Source organism: Coenobita brevimanus, chromosome 65, assembly GCF_032717465.1.
Source record: "Coenobita brevimanus isolate Jiangsu-jjx chromosome 65, ASM3271746v2, whole genome shotgun sequence".
NCBI classification, from domain to species: Eukaryota; Metazoa; Arthropoda; class Malacostraca; order Decapoda; family Coenobitidae; genus Coenobita; species Coenobita brevimanus.
The window spans coordinates 10939727-10951837 of record NC_137018.1 but is presented as its reverse complement, the minus strand read 5'-3'; positions in this window follow the sequence as shown (position 1 = coordinate 10951837).

Below are 12111 nucleotides of genomic sequence, written 5' to 3'. Positions count from 1 at the left end.
GAAGGAAAAGGAGGAATAACAATGAGAGAGAACGCAAAGAAGGAAGGAGTGAATAGAAAGAATAGCAGACGTCAGGAAGAAAGTGGAAAAAAATGGAAGTAAACAAGAAAATATAAAAACGCAGAAAAAAAAAAGGAGGTAGGACGAGAAAGTAAAGTTGGGAGAGCAAATATGGTTCAAACTCAAGTACAGAAAGGTCTCAGCAGACAGAAAAGACAAGGAGAATAATAGGAAAAAAAGAAGGAAGGAACAAGAAACATAATAAGAATAAATGGAGAAAACGAAAATAAGAAAAAAACGAAAAAAGAAAAAATGAATAAAAGGAGCAACAGCAGCAATATGGGGTCGAACTCAGGACACCTATGTTAGGATCTCAGGTCGCTCCACCTTATTCCACCTTGGCTCCTACTTCTCTTATAACTGTTTTGTTATAATATGATGAAGAAAGAGGAGAGACTGGGGAAAAAAAGGAAAAAAGAAAGAAAAAGAGAACTAAAAAAAGAGGCAAGCAAAATAATATCACCAAAGAAAAGGAGAAAGAAGAAACGGTAAAAAAAGGAAGGCGAAAGAAAAGAGAAAGATCAAAAGGAAGAGAGAAAGGAAAACGAAAAAAAAAAAATAAAAGTCAGAAGGAACGAAAGCAGTTAAAAGAGAAAGGAGGAAGTAGAAATGAGAAAGAAGGAAAAGAGGGAAAAAGGAGAGAAGGAAGGATTAAACAAAGGAACGTAAACGCGCGAAGGAAGTAAATATACGTCGATAAATATTAAATAAATGGAAGAACACGACATGAAAAAAGAGAAACCCGAAATAAGCGAAATTCTGCTGTAATATGAGGAAGAAACAAGGGACAAAACATGGAGTTAAACAAAAGGAACTGAGAAAGAAAGAATCGGTAACAGGAATTAGTAGACTGTAGCACCAGTGGAGTAGGGTAGTACTCCCAAGGGGTGGATGGAAAGCTGATGACAGGGAGAGCTGAAGCTCCCTTTTCACATTAGCTCCTCGCGACTAGTTCCTAACCATGCTAACCCCCATTGCTGAACTTTTTCAGTGTTTCAGTAGTAGGCCAACATGCTATGCTCAATACAAGTTTCTCTAACTGTCAACATCAATTTACTGTACACGCACAGTACACACTACACACTACCTTTTTCAAGAAATTAAAGAAAAATGGGGAACTGTAACCATGCCTTGGAGTCCTCGGGGGGTGGGGGGAACCATTAATGCCTCCACCATCCGGCTCCTCTCCCCGGTGTTGACTATACATGCCTGGAACCACTGTCTCACTCACTTCTTCCATTTCTGCAACATTCGCGGCCTTTCCTCTAACTTTCTCTCTGTTGAACACAACCTCTCCTCCTCTAAATCTCACCTTCTCTTCTTAACAGACCTCAGCTGTCTGAGCCAACTGGACGGGAAACCCTTTTCTGTATCACTCCCTACTTTCTCTATACTCATATTTCAAAGCCAAAGGTGGCTCTTGTCAGGTATACGTACACAACGACCTATCTTGCTCCTAAGGTTCCTGAACTTGGATTCTTCTGAATTCTCTACTCTCTCTGGCTTCGGCTCTCCCTAAGTCATTCTCTGACTAAATATATCTGTGCTGTTTACTTATCTCCTAATTCTACTGACTATCAAAAATTCTTCTTGATTACCTTACTTCTACGATGCAACACAATCTATCCATTTCCTCCTTTCTCTGATGTCTCAATGTTCACCACCACCTATGGCTCTCCTCTCCGTTCACTGATCCACTCTGGTAATCAAGCCCACATCTTTTTTCTATCCTTAATGACCTAGAGCAGCTTGTACAGAACCTTACCACGTATCCCTGACCGCCTTGGAGAGAGCTCCATCATACTAAGACCTCTTCCTTACAACTCCAATCCTTCTGTTTACACTGTTAGTCTTTTCTCTCCGTTGGGCTCCTCTGATCATAATCTTATTACCTTAACCTGCCCAATCGCTCCGGTATGGCCTGTGGATCCTCCAAAGAAACGTCGCCTGTGGCACTTTGGAGCTGCATATTTTGAGGCCCTCAGGCAGTACTTCTTTGATTTTCCCTGGAAAGAGTATTGCTTCCGTGGCCGGGAGCCATCTGAGTGTGCCTTTTGCATTACAGAGGTCATTCTCTTGGGCATGGAAGCATACATTCCATTCTCATGTCCTCTGAATAATGCAAGAAAGTCTTGGTTTAATCACACTTGTTCTAATGCTGTCCACAACAAAGAGAGGGCCTATAAAAGGTATCAGAGCCAAGCTACTCCTGAATCACATCTTTTTTTATGTTTCTTCCTAGAATCGTGTTAAGTCTGTTCTTCGCTCTGCTAAAAATAATTTCATCCGTACTAAATGCTCTCAACTCTCCAACTCGAATTCTTCCCGCTCCTTCTGGCACCTTGCCAAAAACCTTTCTAACAACTTTACCTCATCATCCTTCCATCTTCTTTTCTACTCTGATGGCTCTGTAGCTATTTCTTCTACTGATAAAGCAGATCTCTTCACGCAGACTTTCTCCTGCAGTTCCACCTTAGACGATTCTGATGCTGTTCCTCCATCACTTCCCCCCTCTGACTTCCTCACGGCTGACATTAAAATTTCTTCAGCTGATGTATTTTCTGCCATCACTGACCTCAATTCTAACAAGGCATATGGGCCTGATGGAGTCCCTCCTGTTGTCAAGAACTGTGCTTCAGTGCTTACACTCTGCCTAGGCAAGCGCTTTTGCCTTTGTCTATCAACTTGTACATTTCCTTCTTGCTGGAAGTTTGCTCTCATTCAGCCAGTCCCAAAGAAGGGTGACCATTCCCAACCCACTAACTATCGTCCAAATTTGTTTTAACATGCTGTGTCTCAAAAGTTTTCGAGCGTCTGTTCTTAACAGAAAAATTTTAAACCATCTTTCCTATCACAATCCTTTCTCTCTGATCACCAGTATTGGTTCCATCAGGGACGCTCCACTGGCGATCTTCTCACCAACCTTTCAGACTCCTTGTCATCCTCCTTTCGGGACTCCGACGAAAGCTTTTCCATTGGTACACTTGACATCTCGAAAGGCTTTCAATCGAGTCTGGGAGAAACACTTCAATTTCCAAACTGCCATCTTACGGTTTTTATCCTTTAAGTGCCTTCATCTCTAGCTTCCTATCTGGTCGTTCTACAGCTGCTGTTGTAGACGGCGATCGTTCTTTCTCCCCTAGATCTATCAACAGCGTTGTTCCTCAGGGTTCTGTCCACTATCACTCAACTCTCATTCTTTTATTCAATCAATGATCTTCTAAGCTTTACATCTAATCCTATCCACTCTCGTACGTTGATGATTCCATCCTTCACCTTTGCATTCGGTTTCCTCAATGTCCATCCTATGCAGTTGTTCAACAAACAAGGGATGAGGCTATGTACCACGTGTGTTAGTCGTTCCCCAAAGCAGGAGGAATCTTGAACTGGAAGGAGAGTGAGTTATGCGTGAGAGGACATAATTCCCTTTGGTTGGGTATCAAAATCGCATATACTTTACTCTACTTTTAATAATTCTATACTTTTTAAACAACAGACATTTTGATTACATGACCTTTTAATAATATGTAAAAGAGTTGTAAATTAAGTAATAGTTTGGGCGAAAGTAATACCAGTACTGTTACCAAGCGAAACAATTTGAATATTCAACAGTGACTTCTGAGGTCATCACATTACATTCTTTATTAGCGGTTATTCCTGGGCTCGTCAATAGCCTCAAGACTGGGACATTTATTGATGTGAATTGTCTTTTCGGGCTGGCATAGCCCTCGAACCAAAAATATTGACTCTTGTTCTATTTCGTCGGGGCAGTCTAAATTCACATCACACAATTCACTACATAATTCATAATCACTCGGGCTTGTTTAGCCTCGAGGAACAATTCAAAATCACATTTCCTTACAACCACTAAATTCACTTCAACACTCCCAATATTCCTAACCTTATTAATAAAAATGAAAAGAAAACGGTTGATGAGTTTGAAATTCGTCTTTCGGTTACATGATCACATTAACTTTCAAAATTCTGTATCTTATCTACTATGAAAAAAAGTTCACCTTGATTGATTCATAATTCAATTTCTATTACATTCAGTTTATAAAACTATTCATGGGTAGTGTAAGTGTGTGTGTAGATCAAGTCTATGGGCAATATCACATGATGGCCCTCCTGTGCACGCCCCAAAGTCACGGTGTGTCTGTGGACTGAATCAACGTCTGTTATCCACAACGTCTGGGTAGCCAAATCCGACGTTAAGCTTTTTTAACAACATTACTTCATATTGTTCGACGTAGAAGCAAAAAATAAAACAAGCAAGAGGGGGAGAAAGGAGGAATGTGTACAGCTCACCTGAATCCAACGTCTGTTATCCACAACGCCTCGGGTAGCCAATGTGGCTTATCGGGCACCTAGGGGACGCTACTGCTAGATCCAAATGAGACTGTGTTTTTGTCGGATATGGTGGGTTTTAATTCTCTTCACTATTTATATAGTAGTGTACACCTGACGTTAGGACTTTTTGATTGAATTGGGGAAAATTTGAGATTCATTCCTTTACTACATTTAAATACTGAATTTACTGGCATCCTGCCTTGAGTTTGGAGTAGCTTATGCCATCTAGTGACGGCTAAGGCAAACGGGACCATTTGGTCCCTCACAAATTACATTATCTTGGCCTTTTTGACTATTAATTATTACACATATTGGGATTCTCAGCAGCTTCATTAGTAAGCATTTCACAACCATGATACGGAAAGAATTGCATACCCATTATTATTCTGTTTAAGGTTTAAACTTGAGTGCCCGGCAACGACGTGCACATAAGGAAGGGGAATGTTGCCCGCATCTGTTATTCGATTACTCCCATAGCTCAACACTTCCAGTTACACTTACCTATGCATAGATACAGAGATATATACATATAAAAATAAAGTTATCCCTACATCGATTATTTACACATGAACTACTACTTAGAACAGTGGGAAGCCTTATAGGACTAGTATTCAGATTACACCGTATCTAACTTTAGAAATTACAGTACCTCTAAACATATACATGAATACTAAATCTGTGGCATTACACTGGCTCCCACCTTCGGAATACAAATTTTACCCAAGTCATTCATCTATGACATGTGCATGGATGGAATGTTGTTATCTCCTATAACTGCTATTAACACTTTGAATTGGAACATTTTTTCTCCCCACAATTGGTGGCACATTTCTGTTGGTTCACATTAAACACCTATCATGCGTAATTTCTCGGAAAGTTAAGCTTACTCACTTCATTAGGAGGTATGAGTCACTCCTTACACTTGATGTGATGAGGGAATTTATGCCCCCAGCCAGCCTCAGGTTTTTGGAGGATAGCTTTGTCTCTCACCGGGAGCTTGACAGGGTCTCTCGAGAGTGAGATCACAAAGGGGCACTTCCTTCCACTCTTCGATTCGCATTCGCATTCACTCGGTTCACTTTTGTTTCCAGCATTCCCCACCCACAGGAAGGTGGAGGGCTCATGCTGTCCCTGAAGACCTACCACTACCTCACAAAACCATGCTAACTGTAAAGGTGAGGGGATTAATTACTCCCCTTGAAGTAAGGTGCACTTCCCGGTTCCAACCGGAACACTTTTCTCTCTTTTTTTTTCCTTTTTACACCCTTTCCTCGGGGATGAGTCCACCCGGAACACAACCTCAGGCAGTTATGTTTCACAACATTTGTCTCTTGCACTTATCTCTACTTTTCTGTTTTAACACTCCTCTATGAGCCTCCAAGGGGCATTCCTCACTGCCTTGGTGGTAATTGCTCATCTTCGGGCTCCGGGGCGAGTTCCTGTTGCAACGGTTCTAAGAGCCATTCCTCAGTACCGTAATATGGTTTTACCTTTTCAGCAGCCCTTTGTATTCTCTTGCCACTAAATACATTTTCAATTATATAAACACTTCCATCTAGCAACACTTTGATCACTTTATACGGGCCAGTCCCATATGGCATTCAGTTTCCTACAGGTACCACTGGGCTGTATGGTTTACTTTATTCGCCCACACCAATTGGCTATTTGACTCCAACCTTCTGCGCTCTCCTCCGCCTTGTTGGCCACCTCCCGGTATCGCCTGGTCATCTTTTGGTGGTTTTTTCTTAATAATGGTGTGTGCTATCGCTAGGTCAGTCCCTCCTCTGCATCCCACAGAAGGCAATAAGGTACCAATGAGGCGAGGAGGGGATGGCTGGCGAAGAAGAAGGCATAATAGGGCTGTTGACCTCGTGCTCGAGTGCACCGCTTTGATTTATGACGGTTTGACACCGACTGGAAGCAGCTGAGAGCCAACGCATAGGGGGTTGCCCGTTGCAGTATGGATGCTACGATTACTTTTCTATAGTCCTATTCATCCCTTTCGGTGGTGGAATTTCCCTGGGGATGATAAGGGGTGACGTAGAACAAGTCCACCCTGGTTCCTCCGGCAGAACTTCTTCGAATTCTCCACTCGTGAACTCTCCACCGTTGTCCAAGACGATGCCTCGTGGCCTCCCAGAAGTCGGTGAAGTATTGCCCAAGACAGTGTATGATGTGTTGTGTATGTTTGTCTCTGAGGGGATAATATTTCACAAACCTACTGTAGTGATCTATCACAGTAAGGGACATACTCGGTAGCCCTGAGCTCCAGCAACCATATCCGGTCAAGTCGATCCCGATACGTTCCAATGGTTTACTTACAGGCCGGGAAACCTTTCCAAAGGTTGCTGTAACCCAGTTTCACCTTTGAATCTCTTTGACAAGTGGGACACTGTTTCACATACTGTGATACATCTACTTTTAGATTTGGCCAATAGAATAGCTCTTTCTCTGCCCTTTTTGATGTTTTTTTTACCTAGATGTCCTGAGATTTCATGAGCGTGTTTTATAGCTTCTTTTTGTTAATGAACTTGGGAATCGCCAAGCAATATTGGATGCTACCACCACTTGTTTCCTGAGCAAAATATAATAGTTCGTCAATCAACGCAAACTGGCTCAACATGGCTTTTGGTAGTCTTTTAGTAGGGAGCTTCTCACTACGCAAGTACTTAGCTAACTCATCCCACATGGGTTCTTCCCGCTACTTATTTCTCACTTCGTCTCAGCTAAATCCAAGCCAGTTGATTTCTGACTGGTGGAATATCACTCTGACAGGTCTAGAAAGCTGATTGGCGACTACATTATATTTACCCTTGACATATTGCACATTGTAGTCGTACTCGCGCATCTCAAGAATCCATCGGTTCATATGTGGGGATTTAGTTTTCGCTTAAAAATGCTGGTAAGCGGTTGATGGTCTGTCTAGATAGTAATGTGGGAACCCCACAAGTAATGGTGGAAGTTGCGGCATGTGAGAACGACTGCCAATGCTTCTTTGTCAGTTGCAGAATATTTTCTCTCGCAGGGATTGAGCTTTTTGGAAAAGTAACCAATAGGTAAGTTGGAGTTGTCTGGTTGTATTTGACTCAGTACGCCACCAATATGGGTGTTGCATATCGTCGTGTGGTTACAATGAATGGTCGAGTCACACAGGCTCTTACCAATACTGGCGCATTCACTAAACACGACTTCAATTCGAACAAGAAATCGCGGATTGGCACTGCGTGGTGACCATTCTGAACGCTACTCCGGATCTTGTTAAGTTAGGGTAGAGGGGAGCTGCTATTTTCGCGAACGAAGGTACGTGTTTTCGGTAGAACCCGCACATCCCAAGGAATCTCCGGACTTCTTTGACTTTTGTGGGTCTTTTCCATTTTGTTGATAGCCTCTATAAGTTTTTTGGGTCCGGTTTACTCCCGGCCGCTGAGATTTTATGGCCAAGAAAGTGGTTATTTCTTTTAATCCAAAAGTACATTTGCTTAAATTTAGGCTTGGCCCCCATTCTGTGTCAGCAAAGTGCGGAATAGTTGCTGTAAGCGACTCAACAACATAGAGGGGAAGTCATCAGCCCAAATTATTAAATCGTCCAAATAATTCTTTACCCAGCCTTGTTTCAAAAATGGAGTAAGAATGTCTTGCATTCGTCGGGAAAATATAGCTGGTGAACATTTTAGTCCTAATGGTAAGTGCCTAAATCTGTAAAGGGTGACTCCATCACTGAATGTTGTTAAATCACGGCTCTCCTCGTCCAACATGATTTGGAAAATATGCCTCCAACGGATATCAAGAGTCACATAGTAATTATGACCTGCGGCCTGCTCGACTAATTCTTCTAGTCTAGGCAGTGGATACATATCCGTGGCTAGATGTTGATTCACGTGGCGATAATCTAAACACATGCGCTTGCTGCCGTCCGGTTTGTTTACTAATACAATAGGAGATAACCAGGTAGCTGTTGATCTTTCAATAATTTCTCTCTCTTCCATGTCTTGCAACATTTCAGCGATCACCTGTTTAGCTTGTTCAGGATATCAATAGACCGGTCCACGGCTGGGCTGTGGGTCTGCTACTTTAATGTGAACGGGGGGACCGCTGATGGTTCCTAGTTCTTCTTTTTCCAAAATGAAGAGGGGATCGTGTTGCAGAATTACGTTAGCTAGTTCTTCTTGTTGAGCTAAAGCTAAGTGAGGCCATGTCTGTTCGTCAATTAGCTTTCAGAGTCGTTGAACACGAGTTCCGCTCTCATCAGTTCGATCACTGGTAGGGATCAGGTCATTATGACTGTACTTTCAGGAGGGTCATCAATAATTTCATATGAGCCTAGAATGGTACCTTTCCGAAACAGTTTATCTTGTTTAGCTCCAGTATTGAGGGTTAAATAGACTAAACCCTCTGAATTCACTTGTAATATGTAAGGGTGACTATTATGACTGAAACAGCAGCTTGTGGGTAGAAAGAGTAAAGTGGTTTTAGGCTCCTCACTGACTTTGGCACGGCTATGAATCTGGTTTGATATGGGGTGAGCCTCTCTACTGTTAAGAGATTAATCTGTTTCAACTGTTGGAGGGATTCCTGACGGCCCTGATAGGTGTGGCCTGGACTCGCTCAACTTTCTCCTTTCCGCCTCGCGGAACATAGTTTACGACGTACGGGGCTCACTCTCCCTACATCAGCGCTTGTTGCGCACAATTCCAGGATCAACGGAGATTGTCCGAGGACATCACATCCCAACAACATTTCAGTAGTCAAGTAGGCGTTCGGGACAGACTGGACACCGCTGTTGATGACCTTTCTCATCTTCCACTCTGGATCTCTACTTTGACCATACCCAGGATACGGAGCGGCGCTCCTGTGACTCCCTATAATCTCGGTGGATTTCTCCTTATGTTTATTTCTTGTTCCTAACCGCTTCTACGGTGGCCTCTTTGAGTAAGGTGTTAACCACTCCCTGTATCAACTACAGCTTCCACTACTTTATTATTCACGCTGACGCTTATCGTAGCGATGTTATGCCTGCGTGGGTATTCAAATAGACTGATGTGGGGAACTTTTGTTTGGTTTGGTGGTCTGCCTCGCATTTGGACTGGGTGAGTGAAATCTGTTATTGCTCCACGTCGCTGTGCTGTGGTTTATGCGGACCTGGGCAATCATGACTGCCTCTTACGACATCCCAACCTGCGGCAACTTCAAAACAGTGGCCTGGTGGTGGTTTTGCCCAACATTCTTGCAGTGTATGTGAACTCTTCAGACAATAACTACAGTATTTTTTTTCGCCTCGGTGTTACAGGAGGAGTGAGATTGTTTTTGGTTGAGTTCTAAATTTGTTTTCAAATCCCTTAATTGAGGCTCTCAATTCAGTCACTTCCCTTGTCTGACTCTGGTTGACGGTCATTATGGGATGGTCTTGGTGGAGTATCCACTACAATTGTGTTTGAGGGAACTTCACTTTTATTGTCCCTATCCGGCATTGCATTAACTGGGGTGGTGTACCTTTCTTTGAGAAGCTGCCTCTCATTTTCGATCCTGTCAATGAATTTACAGAGTGGATATCCGTCATCAAGGTAACCTTCCAATTTTTCCCTGGACTCGAGCGAAAGACCATACCACAATTTCTTCTTTAATTCGTTTATCTCGCGTAGGGAAACCTTTCTCTTTGGAAACTTCGTTTCAAGAGCTGCATGCTTACACATGAACCTATGTACAAACGCGTCTGGGGTCAATTCTTTCCCAGTCAAAAGTCATACTTTCTAGCTCTTGCCATGCTCGATCTACACTGAATTAAATGGTAAACTCCGCGCTCAAGAATTTTTTTAGTTCGGGCCATGACAGTGCAAAATGTTTCTTTTGGTAATTATGGATGAAAGTGGCCAGTTCGGAACCCATTCGACTTTTGGCAACTTCTTGGATTCTGATCGCATTACTGGTATCAACTTGCTCAACCATCTCACAAAAACATTTCGAGGCGAGATGTGGCCTCTATCCCTTGAAGCTGATTTAATTCCAAGATTGGAATATCACGAGGTTTTGTAGAGAGAGACCCGTGAAGTCATGGTGTGCGAACAAGGGGTCGAGTGTGATAGAGCAACGTTCTATTCGCAGTACTGAATTGCTCATCCGCCTCATCTAATTGGATAGTTACTTTATTGATCTCCTCATTGCTTCGGACGGACGATCAGCTTCCGGCTGTGATTGTCCAAATAATTGTCCATACAGAGACATGGTGACCCTAATTCTCTTTTCTACCCTACTCTAGAGAAATTAGATTTTGGAATGCTTTCTCTCTTTTGGTGTTTGTAAAAGAATTGTGGATTTTGTTTAGTGGACACCTACATTACCTTTGGAGTAGGTCTAGTCACTTCCATTGTCTCTGTAGGCCCTCAATAATTTTGATAAATTTTGCGTCCACTCGCTCACTAACTATGCGCCTCTCCAGTTGTACTCCATCGCTCTAGATTATTACTATAGTAAGCCTTGTTAAATTGCAGGTTTTGATTAGGCAAGCGTCAGCGAATTTTCTTATTGGACAGACTTCCTTACGGTTTTATAGTCCTCGGACGAAATAGGGGCACTTTACTCCCTGGTACACTCTTGGTTCTACTTGACAAACAATCACCGCAGGCGCAGCATTAGTTTCTCTCTAGCTCCCTTGGTAACAGTCTTTATTCTGTGAAAAATTTCTTGAGGGGTAGTATTTTGGTCATTAACATTACTTCCAAACCACAAAAATACAAGGTCACATTCCCACTCCAATGCAGAATTTAACCGGGGGTCCTGAAAGAAATTCCTAACTTTGCCCCCACTTGCCCGAAAGATTCTAATCTCCACGTCCTGACATAGAGTTGCGGAGGTATTTGGGAATGACCAACCAATGCTACCCTTAACATTCTCACTCTCTTTGCTAGTCACTTCCCTTCACTTTCTCACCAACGCCACTAACTGGGGAACGATTAATCCCACCGCTATTGCCACCAGTGTAACGCCACGAATATTTTTATCCCACCGTTGTGGTTCTGTTTACCTTACTCGTTGATAATACAAATGGTACTCAACTTAGTCTCCCCTCAATGACTGATAAAGTATTCACCTCAGAAAAAAACAAAGGGGGTGGGGGAAATAACTTCGACTTTGAATGATAAAGGTTAATTGCTTAAAGGATATTTTTGGTAGCGTTTGTATTTTTTTTGGCCGAGTCGAGAATAAGTTAGTACCACATGTGTTAGTCGTTCCCAAAGCGGAGGAATCTTGAACTGGAAGGAGAGTGAGTTATGCGTGAGAGGACATAATTCCCTTGGTTGGGTATCAAAATTGCATATACTTTACTTTAATAATTCTATACTTGTTAATCAACAGACATTTTTGATTACATGACCTTTAATAATATGTAAAAGAGTTGTAAATTAAGTAATAGTTTGGGCGAAAGTAATACAGTACTGATACCAAGCGAAACAATTTGAATATTCAACAGTGACTTCTGAGGTCATCACATTACATTCTTTATTAGCGGTTATTCCTGGGCTCGTCAATAGCCTCAAGACTGGGACATTTATTGATGTGAATTGTCTTTTCGGGCTGGCATAGCCTCGAACCAAAAATATTGACTCTTGTTCTATTTCGTCGGGGCAGTCTAAATTCATCACACAATTCACTAATAATTCATAATCACTCGGGCTTGTTTAGCCTCGAGGAACAATTCAAAATCAC